Source organism: Triticum aestivum, chromosome 7D (genome assembly GCF_018294505.1).
Source record: "Triticum aestivum cultivar Chinese Spring chromosome 7D, IWGSC CS RefSeq v2.1, whole genome shotgun sequence".
Taxonomy (NCBI): Eukaryota; Viridiplantae; Streptophyta; class Magnoliopsida; order Poales; family Poaceae; genus Triticum; species Triticum aestivum.
This window is the reverse complement of record NC_057814.1, coordinates 511902162-511926634: the sequence shown is the minus strand read 5'-3', so window position 1 is coordinate 511926634 and position 24473 is coordinate 511902162.

The window sequence follows — 24473 nt, the reverse complement described above, 5'->3', positions numbered from 1 at the left end:
GAAGGCCAAAAGATAACTTGGGCTGGAAACGGCCCAATGGAATAATGGGCCGTTAATGGGTATAAAGTGATACACTGTTCATTACGGGCCAGTTTCACCACGGGCCGTTAATGGGCCAAGAGTTACAAAGGTCCTCATATGGGCCGAAAGAAGTCATGGGCCACACATGGGCCGGAAGTTAAAACGGGCTGAATCATATTGGACGGCCCAGATGACGCTACTGGGCCTAATTCGGATAGGGCGTAACGCGCCCTGGGTTAGCGGGCTGTAAATGGGCTATATGCGAACATGCCGTTAACAGGCTTTCCGTGGGCCGGCCCGCCACCTTTCGACCAAGTCAAATGGGCCGGCCTTTTCATAGGAATGGGCCTCTGTTGGGCCGTGCCACGTGTCGTCGTATCATAGGCGCCTTCGGTCCAATGAGCGGATGACATCTGTCCCAACGGTGAGCCGACACGTGTTTCCTCCAGCCAATGATGATTTTACACGTGGAAAATCCCCATTGGTCAGGGCTGTTAACGGGTTATCGGATCCAAAACCCGACCCGATAGCTTAACGGCGTTCCGTTACGGTGGATGCCACGTGTCGGTCACCCTTGACGAAAGCACTTCTGTGACGCGTGATTTATCGTCATGGAAGTGGACACTTCTGTGATGATAATTTTGGTAATGTCATGGAACACTTCTACGACAGCACAGGTATGACTATCTTGATTCTGTCATAAATTTGTCATGGATGTACATGCATGACAAAAAATGCGACCTACTGTGACAAACACGTATCATCACGGAAGTGTATTTTTTTTCTAGTGTAAGAAGAAGTGGTTTAAATATAATATTCCATTAAAGTAAAAGTAGTTGCACCTATTAAAGTTGAAGAAAAGACTGTCACTTATAATGATCCTGTCGTCCCTACTGCTTATATTGAGAAACCACCTTTCCCTGTTAGAATAAAGGATCATGCTAAAGCTTCAACTATGGTCAACAAAAGTAATATTAAGACACCCAAACCCCCTGAGCAAATTAAAGTTGAACCTAGTATTGCTATGGTTAAGGATCTCTTGGCTGACAATATTGATGGGCATGTTATTTACTTCTGTGATGAAGCTGCTAGAATTGCTAGGCCTGATACTAAAAATAAACATAGACCTGTTGTAGGCATGCCTGTCATTTCTGTTAAAATAGGAGATCATTGCTATCATTGCAATACCTCATTCATTATACAAAGAAATTATGCATCACATTGCACCTGCTGAGTTAGAGGAAATTGATGTTACGATTAAGCTTGCTAATAGAGACACTATTTCACCAATTGGGATTGTTAGAGATGTTGAAGTCTTGTGTGGGAAAGTTAAATATCCTGCTGATTTTCTTGTTCTTGGCCCCCCACAAGATATCTTTTGCCCCATCATATTTGGTAGACCCTTCCTGAATACTGTTAATGCTAAGATAGACTGCAAAAAGGATGTTGTTACTATTGGTTTGGGGGATATGTCTCATGAGTTTAATTTTCCTAAATTTCGTAGACAACCCCATGATAAGGAATTGCCTAGTAAAGATGAAATTATTGGTCTTGCTTCTATTGTCGTGCCTCCTAATGATTCGTTAGAAAAATATTTGCTAGACCATGAGAATGATATGTTTATGAATGAAAGAAGGGAAATAGATGAAGTACTCTTTAAACAGGGACCTATTTTGAAACACAACTTGCCTGTTGAAATCCTAGGGGATCCTCCTCCACCCAAGGGTGACCCTGTGTTTGAGCTTAAACCGTTACCTGATACTCTTAAATATGCTTATCTTGATGAAAAGAAGATATATCCTATTATTATTAGTGCTAACCTTTCAGAGCATGAAGAAAAGAAATTATTGAAAACTCTGAAGAAGCACTGTGCTGCTATTGGATATACTCTCGATGATCTTAGGGGCATTAGTCCCACTTTATGCCAACACAAAATAAAATTGGAGAAAGACGCTAAACCAGTTGTTGATCACCAACGACGGTTAAATCCTAAGATGAAAGAAGTGGTAAGGAAAGAAATATTAAAGCTTCTGGAGGCAGGTATAATTTATCCCGTTGCTGATAGTCAGTGGGTAAGTCCTGTCCATTGTATCCCTAAGAAGGGAGGTATTACCGTTGTTCCTAATGATAAAGATGAATTGATCCCACAAAGAATTGTTACAGGTTATAGAATGGTAATTGATTTCCACAAATTAAATAAAGCTACTAAAAAGGACCATTATCCTTTACCTTTTATTGATCAAATGCTAGAAAGACAATCCAAACATACACATTTTTTGCTTTCTAGATGGTTATTCCGGTTTCTCTCAAATACCTGTGTCAAAAGAGGATCAAGAAAAGACGACTTTTACTTGTCCTTTCGGTACCTTTGCTTATAGACGTATGCCTTTTGGTTTATGTAATGCACCTACTACCTTTCAAAGATGCATGATGGCTATATTCTCTGATTTTTATGAAAAGATTGTTGAGCTTTTCATGGATGATTTCTCTGTTTATGGAACTTCTTTTGATGATTGCTTGAGCAACCTTGATTGAGTTTTGCAGAGATGTGAAGAAACTAAACTTGTCTTGAATTGGAAGAAGTGCCACTTTATGGTTAATGTCGTGGAATTGTCACGGCAGATGTCCTCGAGCTAGGACTTAGTCGTGGAGCCATCGCCGCTAGGAAGCTTGAAGGGGTTAAGCGGGACAAGGAACACGAGGGTTTATACTGGTTCGGCCCCTTACGGTGAAGGTAAAAGCCTACGTCCAGTTTGATGTGGTATTGATTAGGGTTTCGATGACTAGGGAGCTAAACTAATATGCCTGGCTCTCGATGAGATCTTTCTTGTCCCTAAACCGCTGCCGGGTCGTCCCTTTATATAGGGAGGCTGACGCCCAGCAACTCTCAGAGTCCCGGCCGGCTCATAAGAGTGTCCGGCTCGAACTCTCAACTATCCTTGCCTTACGCTACAAGTTCTATTATAATGATGATTGTAACTACGGGCCTTAAGCCATATCCGGGTCTTAAGCCCATCTTTGGCCCACCGTCTTCAAGCTTGTCGCCGGGCTTCTGGCAATGACCATTATGAGTAACCCGGCCCCTTCTGGCGGGTGACTTTAAGGTCTATATCCTCAACATTAGGCCCAAGATTGATTTTGAGCCATAACCCGGCGTGACGTCATCCTCTGGACTTCGGGTAATCCGCCGTGACGACATCTTCCATTAAGTCCGTTTTTTATTCCACCAGATCCGCAACGGATCTTATCTTCACTGCCATCCCGAAAATCGAGGCATTTCGTGGGGAGATAACCACGCCGCGGTCTCCTCGTTTCTCGCACCCACTTATGAGCTCGCCCTTATAAATAGTCCGGCCCGACGGGCCTTCAGCCACTCCTCTCTTCTTCGTCTCCTTCCTCTGTCACCCAAGAGCTCGAACTCCGCCGCGCCCCCGGTCTTCGTCAACCTTGGCCGCTGCATCACCCTGACTTGGTCCAGACAAACGGCGGCAACCTCCGCATCTCTTCAGCACCGGTAAGTCCTCACTACTCCATAGGGCAGATCCGCATTCGGGCTCCATAGTTCTTCCTCTGTTCTTCGTAGTTCATCGCGGGCCTTCGGTAGATTTGATTTTTACCACTTTTTTTGATCTTAGACTGCCTAGGATTGCTGCGGTAGTTGTTTGGCACCCATTTCAAATGCAAGTAGACCTCTTTTTACTGCATAAAGCCCTCATTCGAGCCCAAGAACTTCCCTCGCATCTGTTTTTAGGTCTAGAAACTTTTTCTTTTAGCCGACCGTTTTGATCCAAATTATTTACTGCAATGTGTGAAACCTGTTTTCACCACACTTAGTAAAAAACTGCACTCATTGAGTCATGGCGGTTTACATTTCCGGTTTAAAGAAACCACGCGCCGTAGAACCTTCCGACTCAAAGGAGACCATGCGCCATAGAATTTTCCGGCTCATCTGTGATAAGGCCGTAGACAATCGAATTACTCTCAATACTTCGGGCGGCTTAAATAACCCGGTGCACTTAGATATATGCCATTAGTCCCCTTCATAAGCCGCCACTTTAACATTGAACTGTAAATTTCCTCCGGCTTATAATTAAACCGGACGTTTCCTTTTATCATAGGCTGCCGACTTTCACCATGCCTCCCAAAGCTCCTAAAGCCTCCATCACTTGCAATTGGATGAGGTCCAATGTCACCAACGAGACTTTCGCGGATTTTGTCAAGTCCGGTTACCTGCCCAAGAAGGACGTCATGTCCTACCGTGCCCCCGACCCATCAGAGGAGAGACCACAACCAAGGGACGGGGAGGTGGTCATTTTTGCGGATCACATGAGCCGGGGCTTCGCACCGCCCGGCTCAAAGTTTTTTAGAGACGTGCTGAACTTCTTTGACCTGCGGCCACAAGATATAGGACCCAACTCGGTGTCTAACATATGCAATTTCCAAGTGTTCTGCGAGGTTTACCTTGGAGAAGAGCCCAGCCTCCTGCTCTTCAGAGAGCTCTTCTACCTGAACCGCCAGAACGAGTGCGCCAACGGGCCAAGTTTGGAACTCGGCGGAATCTCCATTCAGCGACGGAGAGACTGCCACTTCCCTTACGCCGAGCCGCCGAGTCACCCCAAAGACTGGAACCAGACGTGGTTCTATTGCCAAGACACGTCGCCGGCTGACGAGAGCCCGCTGCCCGGCTTTCGCCCTTCACGTCTGGAACCAACTCACCCTCTGTCTGACAAGTTGACTCAGGCGGAGCGCCAACCTCTACTCCCCACCATAAACAAGATCAAGGCTCTCCTGGGCAATGGTCTCAATGGAATTGATCTGGTCCGGGTCTGGATCTCGTGGCGGGTGATCCCCTTGAGCCGCCGCCCCGGCTTAATGTGTGAGTACACAGGCCGGAAAGATGACCCCCTGCGACACAGCCGCAACGATCTTCCTGAAGACATTGCCGAGGACATGACCAAGGCTCTCTTGAACGAGAGCTTGGCAGACTGCGGGAGGACCGGCTTAAGCCCCTTCTGCAAGACCAACCCGGCCCCAGCGGTAAGCCGCTGATCTGAACATCTTATTTTCTCCTGTAGGCAACCATCATCCGAACCTTAAGAAATCATCCTTGTATTTTTCAGGCTGATGACAAGTTCTGGAAGGTCAAATATGACCATGAGGCGGCCAAGAAGGCCAGGAAGGCGAAGAAAGCCGCCAAGAGAGCCGACCCTCGCAAGAAAGGAAGTAGGCCTACTACTTTAGAGCTGATGCAACTAAGCGACAGCTCCGAGTCAGAGGTAACCCCTGAGCCTGTAAGTTCTTGTTGTATTTGTTGTTTATTTCTGTCCGCCTTATCAATACTTGTTCATCAATAGGACGACACCGGAGCAAGTAACCCGGTGGTTGAAGAGGTAACGATACTTTCCTCCGACTCGGAGCCCTTGCCAAGGCTGAAAATCCGAAGGGTAACCCGGAAAGTAAGCTTTTCACATCCTTTAGCTTATCAAGACCCTCAATTTATTCTGAAGCGACAGGTTCATGAGAGTCGGCGGCACACCCGGACCAACAAAGAGACTGACCTCTCCTCCGGGTTACCTGACGCATCGAGGAAACGCCGGACCGAGGTGATCTCAAAATTATACCCTTTTCATCCTTTGGCAGGTGTTATACGTCAACCGCTCAACTCTTCTGACTCAAATTATTAGGAAACTTCCCCCTCTTCTGCCGACTCTATGCAGTCAAGCCTACCGGCTTTCAAGACCGTGCCCGGGTAATGATGATTATCTCATGTTGTACTTGTCTTTACTTACATTTTTGTGCTTAACCTTTCTGTCTTTTCAGTGCCCAGGCCAAGCTCACCAAGAGAGCGAAGAAGACCAAGCCGGTCGAAGAGCCGGATTTGCCTGAGCCGGAGGTAGAAGGTCAAGAACCGCCAGCTGCCTCCGCTCCCGAAGCCCCTGCTCCAACCGACAAGGCAACTGCAGAAGCTTCTGCTAACCCGGAGGCCTCCAGCTCGGCTCAACCAGCAGATGATCCGGACGTGGTAATCACCCAGACGGAATTTGTTGAGCCGGGGAGACCTACTGCGCTGGCCAAGTGCTCCGCCAAGGGGGAGTTGCTACAGCCCCGCCGGGTTAATCTGGACCTTACTGACTACACCAACCTGAACATCAGAGAAATCGTCTCCGGCTTCGTCAGTCAAGTGCACAAGAGCCGGGATGCAGAGATCAGCATGGTGAACCAGATTCAGCAGAAGTCTGAGGTACCACTCTTCTTTCTTCTTGCTTAGTGTATAGTTATCTTGTGATTCTTACCATGCTCTAGCCCCCAAGTCTACGACTTATGATAGAATATGTTGTAGACTTAAGTTCCGGCTTACTCACTTGAACCGGCAATTTGTAGATAGAAACGTTCGATATGCATTAGCCCCCAAGTGCCAAGTGTCTTTGCTTGGAAAGTGCTTGGGACTTTGAAAATTGCATACTAACTGTTCATCCTATAACCCGGAAATTATGCAGGCTGCTTACAAGAAGTTGGAGGCAGACATCGCCGACCTCAAGACCCATCTGAAGACGCAAGAAACGGAGACCCGGAAAGCAAATGCCAAATTTGTGTCCAGTATTGCTACGCAAGAAAAGCTGAAGACGGAGTTTGACGCTGAACGGAAGGCTTGGGCCGAAGAAAAGGCTGCTCTAGTGACCCGGGCTGAACAAGCGGAGAAGGCCCTGACAGAGAAAACCGCCGAGCTCTCCGGTTTAAAGCGCCAGGTGTCCCAGATGGTTGCCGCAATCTTCGATGAGTCATTTCACCGGCTTTCATCAAGTTTACCATCTTTATATCTCATAACTCATCCTTGTCGGCGACTCATCTTATTTTGTTACACAGGTCCCAGAAGCGCCAACCTCAACCAAAGCGTGGTCACCAAGTTGAAGGCCGTGTACACCCTGGTGGAGCAACTCTACACCGGGTCTCAACGCGCCTTGGCCGTGGTGGCCCTATCCAATGAGGTGCCGACTCACCTGGCGGAAGTTCTTCGCCGGCTTGCCGTCCTTCCTCAACGCATCCAAGAGCTGCGACGGGCCTCTGCAAGAGCCGGAGCCATAGCGGCTCTAAGCCGGGCTAAGGCGTTCCTTCCAGAGCTAGACCCGGCGGACATCGCTCTGGGCTACCCCAGTTTGAAGGAAGACGGCACCACCTTCGACCAGAAGGACTTCGCAGCTTGCGTGAAGATCGTACGCCCGGTGGCCACTCTGATTGGCAATGATACAGATCTGACTAAGTATCAGCCGGGTTATGATGCAGAGAATCAGAGGATCCCCACTCCGCGCTATGAGGCCCTCAGCTTAATCCCACCGACTCGCAAGCACACCTTCGCCCCGGAGATTGACCCGGCGGGGTTAATTGACGAGGAGGCTCAATTTGAAGCTCTGAGCGGCATCAACTGGAAGTCGTCAACTTTCCAGGTCTTGGGAACAGCCGGAGGAGAAGAGAGGGATGAGCCGGAGACTTCAACCCAGCAAGCATCGTAACTCTGCTGGCGGCTTATCAAACAATGCCTCACCCTTTTGGACTCAATGAGTCTTGTAATAGAGTAGGACCAATACTTTATCTTTGCCGTGCCATCGTGCACGCATTGAATGCTGAAGTCTATTGAAGTTGTCTCCTTTATATTTCTCCGGGTCGTAATCAATCACTTATTTTCCTTAAGCTCAAAATAGTTGCCTTCGACTATCCTGCATAGAAGGACAAATCACAAGTCTCTAGGCGGCTTACCACACTGAGAATCATAGGTTTTAGATATATAACCCGGAATATGAATCAAAAAAGACTGGTCCTCAATTATGTCCTTAATACAGCCGTAATAACACACTTAGCGGCCTGCAAGCATACTTCGGGTTTAAATAACCCGGGTAATAAGGTTGGTACCTCAATTACGGCTTACCTGTCTAAATAACGCCCATTGTGTTCAACTAACACTGTAAATCAAAGTTAAGCCGGCAAAGTGAGACCCGGCCATACACACTTTGAAATAATCAGAAGAAACTTGCTATAAAGCAGAAGAACTTAGGGGCTTCCGGTTCGAATACGACCAGAGACCCGGCCCAAAGGGGTTATGCTAGGATTCGAATACGATCATATAGCCCCCAGTGGGTGTGGCGATGCCAATCAAGAGGGTACCGACAGCTATGTTCTCTTTGGTTCGAATACGACCCATGTTTGAACAGGAAGCCCCCAAATGACTTTAAGAATTGTTTAACGACGCTGATTCGAATACGATCCACGTCGGTTCCCAAAGGGGTTAAACTAAGATTCAAATATGATCAAAGAAAACTCCCCAATGAGCTCGGCACTTTGCCAATCAAATGGGTATCGACAGCTATGTTCTCTTTGGTTCGAATACGACCTATGTTTGAACAGGAAGCCCCCAAGTGACCTTATTGCCTACGGCTAGATTCGAATACGATCATAAGCCGGATCCTCCTTCAAGTTATCATGTAATCTTGCAATGAAAACAACACGTGCACATTTGGAGGAGAAAAAGGACAGAGGTCCTGCTTTATTGCTTATCATAATATACACATGGCTTAGAGAAATATGTACATGATGAGAGCCGGTGGCTCAAGTGTAGTAAGGCCGAAGCTGAGCTATGTTCCACGGCCGATGGGTCTCTTCCTCCAACTTACGTGAATCTTTGTGCTCCCGAATGTCAATGAGGTAATATGACCCGTTGTGCAAGTTCTTGCTGACCACAAAGGGCCCTTCCCAAGGTGGAGATAGCTTCTGCGCATCGGTTTGATCTTGGATGAGCCGGAGCACGAGATCGCCTTCCTAGAAGACCCGGGATTTAACCCGGCTGTCGGGTGGTTGGTGCGACATATGCCAACGGATGGCTTATCATTGTGGGTGCCAATAAGACATCGCCGGTGCCTGGAAACGGGATGAGGCGAAGACATGCACGCCGGCGGATCTTACCCAGGTCCAGGGCTCTCCGAGGAGATAACACCCCTAGTCCTGCTCTGCGGGGTCTCCGCATGATCACTAGATCAGGAAAGGTAGCTACAATCGCTCCTAGAGCTGTTGGGTTCAAGGGAGAAGAAGAACAAGGCTAGCTCTTGCTTCTCTCTATCTCTATGGTGTGTGTGCTGTGTTCAAAAGCTAACCCTTTGCATGGGTGCTCCGGGGGGTTTATATAGGCCTACCCCCCGGGGGTACAATTGTAATCCGGCTGGGCTCTGGTCCCAGCCGTCAGTGTCTACACTCGCCGGCTTCTCCGCCGGCTGTTGGGGCCCGCCGACGGGTGGGTCCCGCCGGCTGCCGGCCTCTTGGTCGACAGGCTGGCCCCACCGCCTAGGGTCTTGTCGGCGGCTGCTTACTGTAGCCTCGCCTCTGATGACGAGGGCTTTGTCGAGGTAAGCGTGGCTACAGTGGGCCGCCTCGGGGGCTCTCACTGTAGCCTTACCTCGTCTTGTCTCCTTAATGGGGCTCCTGCTTCGAGGAAGGGAGTAACCGGCTTCTCGGGGCCGGCTACACCCCTGTCCGACTAGGGGAGGTCGGGCCGCCTTTGCGCCTCTCTCTGGCAGAAGGGGGCCGCCGCCCGCGGGCCGTACAGGAGTCGGTCGTGGATGACGTTGAGGCTGGCATGGCTACAGTGCCGAGCCGAACGGGAGACGGCCATCCCGTACGGCCTCCTGTGGCCATGCCTGCCTCGGGCCTCGGGGGTAGTGGGCCGCACTGTGGCCACACCCCGTCTTGTCACCGTTATGTGGGTGTAGCTTTGGTGGTTGTGGTCTCGGCCGGCTTCTTGGAGTCGCCGCTCTTCTTGGCCGGCTTCCTGGAGTCGGCCACCCCGTAGTCGTCCTGGAGGGAGGCTGCTGAGGCTGGGTCACCTTCCGGGAGTCGGCTTTAGAGGTGGCCGGCCAGGGAAGGCGGTCCAATGCTTGAAATGCTTGAAGGCCCAAAGGCCTGCTAATTTTTCAGAAGAACCAGGGGCAGTCGGTTAGGCTACCCGTGGCCATTTACTCCGACAGTAGTCCCCGAAGCTGATTGGGCTTCGAGGTTGAGTAGGAGTTGAGAAGCTCGATCAGCTTCATATCTTGGCAAGCCGGCAGCCGGCTTTGGTTAGGCGCGCCGCCTTGGTCAAAAACTCCAGAGTCGGGGGGCGGGAGCTCGCCAGCGCGTGCACCGGGCCGCGGGCCGGCCACTTGCCATCTGCGAACCACGTGGCCCCTCTTGGCCGGAAAGCCTGCCAGCCCACGCGCGTGACGGGACGTCGCTGCAGGGCGGGGGCCCGCCACGTCCACGCCCGGGCCCAGGTGCGGATTCTCTGCATCCCGAAACCGCCCGCACGTCTTCTTGCGGCAGTTTCGGCTCGCCTTTAGGGCGTAATAATCGCGAGGCGTGGGGGGAGTGGGTGCAATTAATCCCACGTCTCCCCCCACGTCCGGCCTCCCCGGCCTCACCTCGCGAGGCTATAAGTAGGGGGAGAGGGAGAGCGGCAGGCTCTCGCATGCTCCTCCCCCTTCCACCATCTTCTTCTTCTTGCCGTTTCTCGCGACAGCGCCTCGCCGCCGCGCTCTTCCACCACTCGCTCCTCCGTCACCGCACTTGTTCTCACCATGCCTCCTGCCACGGAGCAGTATGGCGGGGATTGGGACGGCTCCAATGTCCATGAAGATCACGTCGAGTTCCTCCGCCAGACGCGGCGGCTGCCCGGCGCGGACAAGGTGGAGGTCCGCCTCGCACCGGCGAAGGAAATTACGCCGGAGCCGCCGCGGGAGGGCGAGCGGGTGGTCTTCCGCTCGCACTTCTTCCGCGGCATTGGCCTGCCAGTGAGCGCCTTCTTCCGCTCCTGGTTCGACTTCTACCAGCTCCAGCCGCACCACCTCACCCCAAACGCGGTGGTGCTGCTATCAGCCTTCGTCACCCTGTGCGAGGGCTACCTCGGCGTCCTCCCTACCCTCGAGCTCTGGGGGGAGTTCTTCCAGTCCAAGCTGGGCACGCGCATGCAGGGCGTGCCGGCTCAGACTGGCGCCTTCATCGCGTCGCGGAGGTCGGTCGCCGACAACCCCTTCCCCGTCATCACGCTGATCCAATCGGTGAAGAAGTGGCAAAAGTCATACTTCTACGTACGGAACATTGCCCCGCGGGGCGACTACATCAACCTGCCGGCTTACGTAGCTGGCCCACCGGCGGGTAGGCGGCCCCAGTGGTCCTTCCGGGCCATGACTCTGACGTCGGCCGGGTCCGCAGCCGTCGCCCGAGTGCGAGTGCTGACCCAGTCGGAGGGCCTGACGGGGCCCGACCTGCTGGCCGCCTTCGTCACGCGCCGGGTACTTCCGCTCCAGAGCCGTCCTCATCTGATCTGTCAGATGAGCGGCCAGCTCGATCCGAGCCGAATGTGCACCAAGGACATGCCGCACGCGGAGGTCGCCTATATGGTGAACTACCTTGCGAACTGCAAACTCACCGAAGAGTGGCAGTTCGGCAAGGAGCCATATAGCCGAGCCAATCCACCGCCTACGGTATGTTCTCCTTGTCTCTTTTTCTTCTCTTAACCTTGTTGCCGGGTTCCTCTTGGCCGACTCTAACTTAGTCGGATTGTTTTTTGACAGAGCCCTCTTCTTCGGCCGGCCGGCGGGTCAGACGCGGAGCGTCGATTCGTCCCCGACCGGACGGAACATGATCTGGAGGACCCCGACTTGGGGGCGGCCGCTATGGACGACAACAACGAGCCGGGTGGTGGCCAAGCCGGCGGTGAAGCAAGCTGCTCCGGGCACGGAGTCACCTTCGACGACTGGCCGGACTCCGATGATGCCGAAGTCGCCCCGTGCCGCCGGCCGGCATCTGGACGCGGCGCGGGTTCCTCCGCTGCACCGCCTGCTCGGGGCGGAGGGCAGAAGCGTCACGCCGCCCAGGGTATGTTCGGCAGTCGGACGAAGAAACCCAGGGGCGGGGCGGCAGCCACCAGGCGGGAGGAGGCGGCCGCGAAGGCGGCTCGCTTCCGCAAGACGGTGAAGCAACCGCAGACCGTGTCGGCGTAAGTTCACATTCTTTCGTATACTCTTTTCCTTTCTTTTCTCTGGTGGTTTCTGAACACTTGTCTTTTTTCTCCAAACGATCAGAGCTCCGTTGTCGCTTGAGCGGGCAGCTGCCGCTTCCGTCGTCGAGTCGCCGAGGGGGTCGGGGAGCACCACTCGCCGCGTGGACCCCCGTGCCGACCTTCAAGAAGCGACAGAATGGAACGCGCGGGAGGTGCGGGACGAACGGGAGGCGCGAGAGGCGGAAGCACGGAGGGCGGCCGCCGCCCAGGCGGCGCGGGAGGAGGAGGCGGCGAAGGCGCTCGCCGACGCCGCAGCCAGGGCCCAAGCGGAGGCTGCAGCTACAGCGGCGGCGGGGGAGGTCCTGATGGTCACCCCGCTGCGCGTCGTAGCGCCTGGGGACATGGAGCCCTCACCAGAAGGGGCCAGCGCCGACCAGCCAGGACTTGAGAGGGACGACGACGTCATCGTCCTGGAGAGGGCGCCGGTGCCGACCCCGCCAACTGGGGTGGCTCAAGGCGGCAGGCCTGATCCGCCGCCTGCGCAGTCGGCGGGGGGCAAGCCGGTCGCGAGGACTGAGATGGCGGTCCGGATGCCCCCGAGTCGTCGTGCGGGGAAAGCTGCATCGGAGCCACAGAAGGCCGCGTCGGAGCCGCAGCCGGCCGTGGGCTCTAGCTCGTCGGCCCAAGATGCAGAGGCGGCCAGTGCTACTTCGGGGTGGACGCCAGGCGGAGGGACGGCCGTGATGAACGTGGCCGCGCAGGACGTCCGGACCCGGCTCCAGGGCCAGGCTATGGCGCTGAGGCAGTTCACCGACGAATTCCTTGCGACGCGGGCGGCTATCCGGGTTAGTCTTCCCATCTTGCTTCTTCTTGATTTTGATTTCTTCCGTGGGGGCGCGTCAGCGCACCCACTGGGTGTAGTCCCCGAGTTCCGAGTCGGCTGCTGAGCAAGCGGCTTGGAACTTCTTAGTGGATTTGTCTTTGCTATTCTTGTTCTTACTTCGATCTTCTGTCTATCTTGCAGGACTACCACAATCTTCGTGCGGCCGCCTTCAACTCCCAGGCTCAGGAGCTGACCCAGAAGACCGCCGACCTTACTGAGAGCCGAGGTACGTGCTTTGTTCTTTATCTCATGCGGGGGCGCGTCAGCGCACCCACTGGGTGTAGTCCCCGAGATTCGGGCCAACTGCTGAGCAGTCGGGTCGGATCTTCCTTGACGACTTCCTCTTACTGTTCTTTCTTTTTCTGCCGTCTCTGCAGCGGCCAATGCCAATCTGAGGGCACAGCTGGGGGAGTCTCAGACTACCCTTCGTGCCAAGGATGCCGAGCTCGCCTCCTTGGTGCAGGAACGCGACCGCCTGGCCAAGAAGTTGGCCGACCAGGAGGAAGGCCACAAGGCGGCTCTGAAGGTGGTGCAGGACCGCGAAGCCGCCCTCCAGGCCGAGTACGAGACGGAGGCGGCTGGCTGGGCTAAGGCCAGGGAAACTCTGATCTCTGGCTACGGTCAGATCGAAGATCTGGTTGACGGTAAGCTGCCTACCTCTTCGTCCTTTCTTGCCATCTGCCACTTTTGGCTCGTTTTCTGACTTGGTGCTTTTTTCTTCTTCTCTTCTTCCTTCTTGCGCAGAATATTTCCTTGGCTATTCTACCGCCGCCAACCAGACCATCGAGGCCCGCCGCCAGGCGCGGCGGCAGGCTGGCTTCGAGATTTCGCCAACCGCCGGCCGTTCGCTGGAGGAGCAGCTCTTGGCGATCCAGGCCCGCATTCAGCCGGCTCACCGACTGCTCCGCCGGCTTCAGCGTGCCGGGACGCAAGTCTTGGCCGCCCTCTGGCCCGGCGAAGTGGTTCCTCGCACCCCCAGTCGGACTGCCGACTGGCTGGAGGTGGCAGTCGGCCGCTTCGAAGCTTGGAAGGCCTCGGCGGCTCGCTCCGGCGCCAGGCGGGCGCTGGATATCGTCAAGGCCTGGTATCCCGGCCTGAGCCTGGATCAGCTGGCTACCTGGCGGCAGCAAGCCGACGCGGAGCTGGAGCCGGCGCGGCCGGCTATCATCCGGCGGGCTTCGGCGATCGCCGACTACACCGACACCAGCGTCTTCGCCCCCGAGGTAGATGACAACGGTGTCGCCCAGCCGGAAGAGTTGTTCGGGCTGAACCCGGTGGACGGTGAAGACTCGGCGGAGGAGATCGACTCCAGCGACGAGGGCGAAGAGGAGGAGGAGGAGGGTGAAGATGCCGAGCCGGCTGGTGGAGCAGCCGACCCGCCTCAGCTTGACCGCGCCTCCAGCAGTACGTCGCGTGCGAGTGCGTCGCCTGCCACTGGTGGTGGCCAAGCCGAGACCCGCTAGGCGGCCACTCCTTCAGCCGGCAAGGCCGTCTCCACCGACCAGCTCGGCTTCCGCGCCGCGCCCTAGTCTGACATCTTTTGTTTTACTGTGTTGTTACTTGTGGAACAATGTTTGGTTAAGTCTGCACAATTCCACCCACTGGGTGTAGTCGAACTTATGTCTGTTGCCAGCCTATTGGGGGCTTTTTATATGTATATATAACTTATGCATGCATTTGGCCTTTCCTTGTACTTTGCTTTTTATCCTTCCACTCTTTCCTTTGCCGCCCTCCCTTGGTTGCCGCCCCCCCAGTCCAACAGTTGCTCTGCAATCTGTAGCTGGAGGAGTGCTTGGCCGATTGGAGGGGGGAAGTACTCTAGCTTTGCTGGACTAAAGCTAAGTGTTTAGGAAGCCGGCCAACCGGCTGTTCTGACAGCCGGCAAGTGTGTTTGGAGGCCGTCCTTTTGCTATATAAGTTCGTTGGTCCTTAGCCATTTTTCATGTGGGCATCCTTTCTGCCTTGCCTCTTGCTAGTCGGACAGTCGGTTCTTTGAGCTGCGACTTTCAACAAGAGAGGACTCGGGAGCCGGCACACTACTTTTCTGACTTTAGGTAGAACTTTTAATATAGCTTAAGGCGGCCAGTCCCCGGGCCGACTAGTCGAACCCGATGCCAGACAAGAAATCAAATGTAATAATACATTCATGGATATGACACTTGTCATTCATAGATAAACAAAGGCAGTCCCCGAGTACTGTTCGGGGGGCCTGTTGGTTTGTACTTAATACAAAAGGGGTAGCATGATACATACTGCTTTCAACTGTAAAATCGTCTCAGGAGGTTTGCGTTCCATGGTCGCTCCGGCTCCTTGCCGGAGTCGTCTCTCTTGCGTGCTCTTGGTTTTTGTGCGTCGATCAGGTAGTAGGAGTCGTTGCCGAGTGCCTTGCTGACGACGAAGGGGCCGAGAGCTTGTGCTGGCCGGCTGTTCGCTGGATCAGCCGGAGCACAAGGTCGCCCTCTTGGAAGGATCTTGGCTTGACCTTGCGGTTGTAGTAGCGGCGCAGCCCTTGCTGGTAGATGGCGGACCGGCTGAGTGCTAACAGCCGGCCTTCTTCCAGTAGGTCGACGTCGTCTTCTCTTGCTTCTTTGGTCTCCTCCTCCGTGTACATGGTGATCCGAGGCTAGTCGAACTCGATGTCTGTTGGGATGACAGCCTCGGCACCGTACACGAGGAAAAATGGAGTGAAGCCGGTTGACTTGTTGGGTGTAGTTCGCAGACTCCAGAGGACAGCCGGCAGCTCATCGAGCCAGCAGCCGGCCGGTCGCTCCAGTGGCACAACCAGTCGGGGCTTGATGCCGGAGAGGATGAGTCCATTTGCTCGCTCGACCTGGTCGTTTGACTGCGGGTGGGCAACGGACGCTAGGTCTAGTCGGATGCCCTGTGTCGCGCAGAAACGTGCCAGTGCTCCTTTGGCGAAGTTCGTGCCGTTGTCGGTGATGATGCTGTGCGGCACGCCGTACCGAGTAGTGATGTCAGTGATGAATGTCACGGCAGTCGGCCCGTTCAGCTTCTTGATTGGCTTTGCTTCGATCCACTTTGTGAACTTGTCCACAGCAACAAGTAGATGTGTCAGGCCGCCGCGGGATGTCTTGAAAGGGCCCACCATGTCCAGTCCCCAGACGGCAAAGGGCCAGGTGAGGGGAATGGTTTTGAGTGCAGAAGCCGGCAGGTGTTGCTTGGAACTAAAAACTTGGCATCCTCTGCAGCTCTTGACTATTTCTTTAGCATCCTCCAAGGTAGTCGGCCAGAAGAAACCGTGGCGAAAAGCCTTGGCCACAGGGGATCTTGAGGCTGCGTAGTGGCCACATTCACCTTGGTGGATGTCTTTGAGGATTGCCACTCCTTTTTCTGGCTCGACACAACGCTGGAAGACTCCAGTGACGCTGCGCTTCACAAGCTCTCTGTTGATTATTGTATATGCTGCGGCTCGTCGTTGCACTAGTCTTGCGGAGATCTCGTCAGCCGGCAGCTCTCTGCTGACTAGGAACTTGAGGATCGGTTGGGCCCATGACGGAGCTGTGACTTCTTCTTCTGTTAATGTAGCCACCATGACTCGGGTGGGTGGGTTGGGTGAGTCGGCCACCGCTTCTTGTATTGTTGCAGTCCCCGGGCCGACTGCTGCAGTCCCCGGGCCTGGTTCTGAAGTCCCCGGGCCAGGTGCGACTACGACAGTCCCCGGGCCAGTTGTCAAAGTCCCCGTGCCGCCTGCGGGGTTTCTCCAGTCGGATCAGGCTGTATCTGGCGCAGGCGGTACAAAGATGGAGTCCGACTCTGGAGATGGTTTGATGGACGGCTTGAGGAGGCGCTGGAGGGAGACGCCAGTTGGTATGGCTTGTCGGGTGGAGCCGATCCGTGCTAGGGCATCTGCTTGGTCGTTGTCGGCCCTTGGCACGTGAAGGAACTCGCACCCTTCAAAGTATCCGCTGATCTGCTGGACGAGGAATCGATAGCTCGCCATGTTCGCGTCCTTGGCGTCCCAGTCGCCAGACGACTGCTGGACCACCAAGTCTGAGTCGCCGTAACACAGTATCCGGCGTATGCCGAGTTCTTTGGCTAGCCGGAGCCCATGTACGAGCGCCTCGTACTCGGCCACATTGTTGGAGGCGGCGAAGTGGATCTGCAGCGTGTACTTGAGCTTGTCGCCTTTGGGAGAGGTGAGGACGATGCCGGCTCCCAAGCCGGTGCGCATCTTGGACCCGTCAAAGTGCATCTGCCAATGGGTAGAGTCGGGAGCCGGCGGTAGGTACTGGGTCTCGGCCCAGTCGACGAGGAAGTCGGCCAATGCTTGGGACTTGATGGCGGTGCGAGGTTGGTAGAAGATCGTGTAGGGCGCCAGTACAATGGCCCATTTAGCCACCCGGCCGGATGCATCCCGGCTGCCTATGATCTCGGCGAGCGGGGCGGTGCACACGACCGTGATGGGGTGCTCTTGGAAATAGGGCTTCAGTTTCTTGCCAGCGAAGTGCACCCCATAGCACATCTTCTGATGGTGCGGGTAGTTTTGCTTTGAGCTGGATAGCACTTCGCTGAGATAATACACCGGCCTCTGGACTAGCTGGGCTCGGCCTTCTTCCGGGCGCTGGACTACAATAACAGTGATGACGACTCGGCTAGTCGCGGCGATGTAGAGGAGCATGGGCTCCTTCTCAGTCGGCGCTGCCAGGACAGGCGGAGTGGTCAGCATTTTCTTCAACTCATGGAAGGCTTGGTCGGCTTGGTCGTTCCACTCGAAGTGAGTGGACTTCTTCATGAGTCGGTACAGGGGGAGAGCCTTCTCTCCTAGTCGGCTGATAAAACGATTCAGGGAGGCTAAGCAGCCAGTGAACTTCTGCACATCTCGCAGTTTGGTGGGGATCTTCATCCTCTCGATGGCCTTGATCTTGACGGGGTTGCATTCGATGCCGCGTTCAGAGACCAGGAAGCCTAGCAGCTGGCCGGCTGGCACTCCGAACACGCACTTCTCGGGGTTGAGCTTGATTTGGAATCGGCGCAAGTTGGCGAATGTTTCTTTCAGGTCTTCCAGCAGGGTGCCGCGCTTCTCTGTCTTCACCACAATGTCGTCTACATAGACGTGGGCATTTCCGCCGAGTTGTTTCAAGAGGCATTTCTGCATGCAACGCTGAAAAGTGGCACCGGCATTCCTCAAGCCGAATGTCATAGTCAGGTAGCAGAAAGCTCCAAAGGGTGTGATGAAGGCAGTCTTCAGGCGGTCAGCTGGGTCCAACTTGATCTGATGGTACCCTGAGTACGCATCCAAAAAACTTAACAGCTCACATCCGGCTATGGAGTCTATTACTTGGTCAATCCGTGGCAGAGCAAACGGATCCTTTGGGCAGGCCTTGTTCAGGCTGGTGTAGTCTATGCACATACGCCACTTGTTATTCTTCTTCAGAACCAGAACTGGGTTGGCAAGCCATTCTGGAAAGAACACTTCCATGATAAAGCCAGCGGCAAGGAGCTGGGCTATCTCTTCTCCCACGATTCTTTGCTTCTCTTCTGATAGTCGGTGGAGGGGTTGCTTGACGGGCTTCGCATCAGCTCGGACATGTAGCTTGTGCTCGGCGAAATCCTTCGGGACACCCGGCATGTCCTTTGGGGACCATGCGAAAATGTCTCGATTTTCACGGAGGAAGTCGACGAGCTCGCCTTCCTATTTACTGTCCAAGTTCGCCCCAATGACAGCGAACCTCTCCGGGTTCTCCGGGTCCAAAGGTATCTTCTTCGTCTCTTTGGCAGGCTGGAAGGAGCCCTGCGCATCACAATCTTTGGGGCTGGGGGACAGGGCCGGCTGCTTGCCGGCCATGGCCACAACCCGTTCCAACATCTTCTTCTCTTCTGCCACCACGAGGGACTCGGCTAGCCGGCTACTGGCCATGGCGCACTCGGTGGACTTCTTGTAGTCGCCGGCTACCGTGATGATCCCCTTCGAGCTCGGCATCTTCATCTTCAGGTAGGCGTAGTGGGGCACAGCCATGAACTTGGCCAGAGCAGGTCGGCCAAGCAGTGCATGATAGGGGCTCTCCTAATCCACCACCTCGAACCAGATTGCTTCTCGGCGAAAATGATCTTTGTCTCCGAAGAGAACATCCATTTTAATCTTGCCGATTGGGGAGCAAGACAAGCCGGGGACGATGCCATGGAAGACAGTGCGGCTCGGCATGAGCTGCTTCGCTTTGATGTTCAGTTTTTCCATGGTATCGCGGTACAGTATGTTGATACTACTTCCGCCGTCTATCAGGACGCGGGAAAATCTGGCAGCTCGCCTCTCCGTCGCGAGGGTGACGTCCAAGACCATCGCATAGGAGCCAGGAGAGGGCATCACCTCTGGGTGGTCGGCCTAGCTCCAGCTAATTGGCTTTTCTGACCAGTGCATGAACTTGGGGGCGCTAGAGGCGACTGCATTAACTTCTTGATGCTGTCGGCGTCGACTGCGCTTGTCGTCGGCTTGACTGGTGAAGACGACGTAGGCGGCGTGCTCTTCCGGAAATTCGTCTTGGATGGCGCCGACTGCCGGCCGAGCTGCCGGCTGCTGGGGGGCTGGAGGCGGCGGGCCGGGAGGCGGAGGCGGCAACATCCCCTCGCCCTTGGTGATGCAGGTGAGCCAATGGCATTTCCGGGTTGTGTGGTTGGACGGCTTCGCGCTGCTGTGGAATTTGCAGGGGCATCAAGAGCTTGCTCGTAGGAGAAAGCAGCTGCCAAGCCGGCCTGCCACCCTTCTTCTTGGGAGCGGGCCGCTCTTCGGACTGCTCATCTTCAACAGTGGCCACCTGCCGACTGGTGGAAGTCGGCATGGAGGCCTTGCGCTTGTGGTCGTTCTGGTAGGGGCGCCGATTAGGGTCGCCAACCGGCGACTTGGGAGCCGGCGCGATCACCTTCCCAGAGGCGTCTACTCGCAGCTCGGTCTTCATCGAGGAGTCGGCCGTGGTGTACTTGTCTGCGGTGATCAGTAATTCGTCGAGGGTGGCCGGCTCGTCGCAGAGGAGTCGGTGCTTGAGGAGGGTGCCCTCTCGGCACCCGGCGGTGAAGTACTCGATGGCCTGGCCCTCATGCACCCCCTCGCAGGAGTTGCAGAGCTCGGCCCACCGCGTGAGGTAGTCGCGGGTCGACTCGTTGGGCCCTTGGACGCAGAGGGAGAGCTGGCGAGGCTTGGGAGGCCGCTTGTAGGTGCTGGTGAAGTTGCGGACAAAGACTTCCGTGAAGTCCAGCCAGCTGTTGATGCTGTACGGCTTGAGGCTGTTGAGCCATGTGCGTGTCGTGCCTTGCAGCATGAGGGGGCGTACTTCACGGCGACGTGCCGATTGCCGTTAGCTATGCTGACAGCCGTGGAGTAGTCGATGAGCCAATCCTTCGGCTTCACTGAGCCGTTGTACTTGGGCGTGTCTCTGGGGAGCGAGAAACCTTTGGGGAAGGGCTCGTCGCGGATGCGGGGGCCAAAGCATGGCGGGCCGACATCGTCTTCTTCTTCTTCTAATGCCAAGGATCGAGCAAGGCGGTCGATCCGTGGCCGGCGTCGCTCTCGCCGACTCTTTCTCGGCGGCCGAGTCGGTCGCCAAGAGGGGTGCGTGATGGGCGGCGGAGTGAGACGTCCTTCTCTTCGAGGCGGGGGAGGAGGCAGATTTCCTTGGTGCTCCACGGCTCGAGGGCGGCCCTCCGCGTCGCGCTCGATAGTGATGCGAGTCCGGCTGCGGCTGGCAGCCGGCTCCTTGTCTTTCTTCTGGCACGCGCCGCTCGCAGTCGGCGAGCGGGACGTCGCGGCGTGCTCCCGGCGCGGGGGTTGACTATCAGCTCGGGCGTCGGCTTCGTGCCGTTCTGCAGCTGCGTCGAGCAGCTGCTGGATCCGTCTCGTCATGTAGGGGAGCTCATTGGCTCCCAGCCCATTGAGCTCTTCTGCGGCCGCCTGAGCGGCTCGCAGATTCTCGAGAGGGGTGGCGTAGACGGGGCGATCTGCCCCCAGCATGCTGGCGACGGCCGCGCCACGCTTCTGGACGAAGCCGGCTCGGCTCGGGCCGCTAGGCGGCGCGGTCGACTTCGCGCTGGTGGGCCTTGGTGAGGCGTCTCATGGAGGCTATCTTCTGGCCTTCTGCGATGAGGGCAAGGTGGCGTGCCTCCAGGGTCTCGGCGTCGGCGTCGGCCGGGATGGGGACGGAGAGGTCGTGCATTGCCGCTTGCAGGGCGTCGTGGGCGTTCTCGCCGAGTTGGCGACGTGGCTGATGACCAGCACTTCGGTGACAGCGCTGCTGCCACTGTCAGCTCGAGGGAGAGGATCGTCGAAGACCACCACGTCGGTGGGGTAGGCGTCGAGCGATGCCGTGTCGGAGTCGACGAGCATCGGGTCGGTGGAGCCGACCGACTCCATGTCTGCAGCAGGCTCGCTGGAGACGTGAAGCTAGTCGAGGAGGCTGACGAGGCGGCTCTCGGAGTAGTCTGTGCCTGCGTCGGACGGAGGCTCGTCGGAGATGCGAGCCTCGCCGAGCAGATCGGCGAGGCAGCTCGCTGCGCAGGCGTCGTCGACGCCTTGCAGCGCGTCCAGGCAAACGCCATCGGGCGTAGCAGGCTGGCTACGCTCGCGGGGGAGGAAGAGGGTTCCCGTCCAGAACAGGTCTCCGAACGACGGTGCACCTGGCCCCACGGTGGGCGCCAAATGTCGGGTGGTTGGTGCGACATATGCCAACGGATGGCTTATCATTGTGGGTGCCAATAAGACATCGCCGGTGCCTGGAAACGGGATGAGGCGAAGACATGCACGCTGGCGGATCTTACCCAGGTTTGGGGCTCTCCGAGGAGATAACACCCCTAGTCCTGCTCTGCGGGGTCTCCGCATGATCACTAGATCAGGAAAGGTAGCTACAATCGCTCCTAGAGTTGTTGGGTTCAAGGGAGAAGAAGAACAAGGCTAGCTCTCGCTTCTCTCTATAACTATGGTGTGTGTGTGCTGTGTTCAGAAGCTAACCCTTTGCATGGGTGCTCCGGGGGTTTATATAGGCCTACCCCCCGGGGGTACAATTGTAATCCGGCTGGGCTCTGGTCCCAGCCGTCAGTGTCTACACTCGCCGGCTTCTCCGCCGGCTGTTGGGGCCCGCCGACTGGTGGGTCCCGCCGGCTGCCGGCCTCTTGGTCGACAGGCCGGCCCCACCGCCTAGGGTCTTGTCGGCGGCTGCTTACTGTAGCCTCGCCTCTGATGAAGAGGGCTTTGTCGAGGTAAGCGTGGCTTAAGTGGGCCGCCTCGGGGGCTCTCACTGTAGCCTTACCTCGTCTTGTCTCCTTAATGGGGCTCCTGCTTCGAGGAAGGGAGTAGCCGGCTTCTGGGGGCCGGCTACACCCCTGTCCGACTGGGGGAGGCCGGGCCGCCTTTGCGCCTCTCTCTGGCAGAAGGGGCCCGCCGCCCGCGGGCCGTACAGGAGTCGGTCGTGGATGACGTTGAGGCTGGCATGGCTACAGTGCCGAGCCGAACGGGAGACGGCCATCCCGTACGGCCTCCTGTGGCCATGCCTGCCTCGGGCCTCGGGGGTAGTGGGCTGCACTGTGGCCACACCCCGTCTTGTCACCGTTATGTGGGTGTAGCTTTCGTGGTTGTGGTCTCGGCCGGCTTCTTGGAGTCGGCGCTCTTCTTGGCCGGCTTCCTGGAGTCGGCCACCCCGTAGTCGTCCTGGAGGGAGGCTGCTGAGGCTGGGTCGCCTTCCGGGAGTCGGCTTTAGAGGTGGCCGGCAGGGAAGGTGGTCCAATGCTTGAAATGCTTGAAGGCCAAAAGGCCTGCTAATTTTTTCAGAAGAACCAGGGGCAGTCGGTTAGGCTACCCGTGGCCATTTACTCCGACACCAGCGACTATGATAACGGCGCAGGTCTTGTTGGTAAATCGCTGAGCGAGCTGCTGCCACATCACGCTGTTCGTCCAACAAGTCAAGAGCATCTTGGCGCGCCTGCTCATTATCCGCCTCAACATAAGCCTCCACTCGAGGCGAGTCATGACGGATGTCACTGGGGAGAACTGCTTCTGCCCCATAAACCATGAAGAAAGGCGTGAAACCTGTAGACCTGTTAGGAGTAGTGTTGATGCTCCATAACACGGAGGGCAACTCCTCCACCCAACAACCCGGCGTCCGTTGCAAAGGGACCAAAAGCCGGGGCTTGATGCCCTTTAGAATCTCCTGATTAGCTCTCTCAGCTTGACTATTGGATTGAGGATGAGCCACTGAGGAAACATCAAGTCGGATATGCTCTCGTTGACAAAACTCCTCCATGGCACCTTTGGATAAATTGGTGCCATTGTCAGTTATAATGCTGTGTGGAAAACCAAAGCGAAATATCACCTTTTTCATAAACTGAACCGCCGTGGCTGCATCACACTTGCTAACTGGCTCCGCTTCAACCCACTTGGTAAATTTGTCAACTGCCACCAAAAGATGGGTCTTCTTATCCTTGGACCTTTTAAAAGGCCCAACCATATCAAGCCCCCAGACCGCAAAGGGCCAAGTAATTGGGATCATCCTCAGCTCTTGAGCCGGCACATGAGCCCGTCGCGAGAACCTTTGGCAACCATCACACTTACTGACCAAGTCCTCTGCATCAGCATGAGCCGTCAGCCAATAGAAACCATGACGAAAAGCCTTGGCCACAAGATATTTTGAGCCGGCGTGATGGCCACAATCCCCTTCATGAATCTCACGCAAGATCTCTTGACCTTCCTCAGGGGAGACACAACGCTGGAATGCTCCCGTAACACTGCAGTGATGCAACTCGCCATTGATAACAATCATTGACTTAGCCTGCCGGGTTATTTGTCTGGCCAGAGTTTCATCCTCAGGCAACTCTCCCCGGGTCATGTAGGCCAGATAGGGCATTGTCCAGTCCGGTATGATGTGGAGAGCCGCCACCAGTCGTGCCTCCGGGTCAGGGACAGCCAAGTCTTCCTCTGTAGGCAACTTAACAGAAGGGTTATACAGGACATCCAGGAAAGTATTAGGCGGCACCGGCTTTCGCTGAGAGCCCAGCCGGCTTAGGGCATTAGCCGCCTCGTTCTTCCTGCGATCAGTGTGCTCTACTTGGTAGCCCTGAAAGTGCCCAGCAATGGCATCAACTTCGCAGCGATAAGCCGCCATGAGAGGGTCCTTAGAGTCCCACTTGCCTGATACTTGTTGAGCCACCAAGTCTGAGTCACCGAAACACCTTACCCGGCTCAAGCTCATCTCCTTAGCCATCCGAAGACCGTGGAGCAAGGCCTCGTACTCAGCTGCGTTGTTGGTACAAGGAAACATCAATTGTAGCACATAATGGAACTTATCACCCTTAGGGGAAGCCAATACGACTCCAGCCCCCGAGCCCTCCAACTGCCTGGACCCATCAAAGTGAATAGTCCAATATGTGTTATCCGGCTTTTGCTCGGGCACTTGTGACTCTGTCCAATCATTGATGAAATCCACCAAGGCCTGAGATTTAACAGCAGTGCGTGGCACGTATTTGAGACCATGAGGTCCGAGCTCTATGGCCCACTTAGCTACTCTTCCTGTGGCCTCTCTGTTTTGAATGATATCACCAAGAGGAGCCGAACTA